We start from the raw sequence: 1,039 nt of genomic DNA, 5'->3' as shown, positions 1-1,039 counted from the left end.
TCAGGATCAATTCTACATACATTTTAAATGTGTTCAAACAGCTTTAGCACTTTCATTTTACACAATATAACCTTTAAGTTTTTTCATTAATTATTTCTATATTTCCTCTTTAATGTACCTCTTTTATTTTCATTATTTTATTTTTTAGGGCAAAATTGTCTTACAGCCAATTGGTGGGGCAGAACTGCTTGCAGAGAAACAACTTATGGCAAAGAATCTTAGAACTGAAATCACAATAACTTAACAAAATGACAGGCTCAATATTTCCTACTTAAAATCCAAGGTTATTGTGTGTGTTGACATGTAGCCAGTAGATGTGGAAAATAGAGAGGTGTCACTACGCAGGGATTTTTTATGTACCCAGCCTGCACTGATATATATAGTGAAAGTGAAGTGAAGTCACTCAGTCATGTCTGACTCTGTGCGACCCCATGGGCTGTAGCCTACCAGGCTTCTTCGTCCATGTAATTTTCCAGGCAAGAATACTGGAGTGGGTTGCCATTGCCTTCTCCAGAGGATCTTCCTGACCCAGGGATTGAACCCGGGTCTCCTGCATGATAGGCAGATGCTTTACCATCTGAGCCACCAGGGAAGTCATTGATGTATATAACATGTGCCCATATCCATTCACCATTGTAAATCCATAATATATTACCTGGCCATATTTACCTATAAGCAAGGCTGGGAGATATCAACCAACTATGGACTATAGCCCACCAGGCTCCTCTGTTCATGAGATTCTCCAGGCAAGAATATCAAAGTGGGTTGCCATTCCCTTTTCCAGGGCATCTTCCTATCCCAGGGATCAAATCTAGGTCTCCTGCATTTCAAGCAGTGTTTTTTTTTTTTGTTTTTTTTTTACCAGCTGAGCCACTAGGGAAGCCCATAACTAACTAAACCTGGGAGATATCAACCAGCTATATATTCATAAGGAAAGGGAGATAGTGTAGAGTGTGCTAGTTTTGGCAAGAAGGGCTTTGGGAGGTACTTATATTCAGAATCAATCCAGAAATACTAACTTCATTCTAAATGGTCCTAA

At 39.6% G+C, this 1,039-nt stretch overlaps 1 non-coding gene across 1 annotated transcript; it reads right to left on the bottom strand.

The window, feature by feature from the left end:
• Nucleotides 1–519: 519 nt before the first annotated feature.
• Nucleotides 520–592, bottom strand: TRNAD-AUC (transfer RNA aspartic acid (anticodon AUC)). The gene has a single exon. It is a non-coding gene; the product is annotated as a tRNA-Asp (tRNA).
• Between the last annotated feature and the right edge of the window lie 447 nt (nt 593–1,039).

The sequence above is a fragment of the Bos grunniens genome, chromosome 16 (assembly GCF_055505025.1).
Source record: "Bos grunniens cultivar Pamir isolate PY7600 chromosome 16, Bosgru_T2T1.0, whole genome shotgun sequence".
Taxonomy (NCBI): Eukaryota; Metazoa; Chordata; class Mammalia; order Artiodactyla; family Bovidae; genus Bos; species Bos grunniens.
This window is presented reverse-complemented; position numbering and strand designations above follow the sequence as displayed.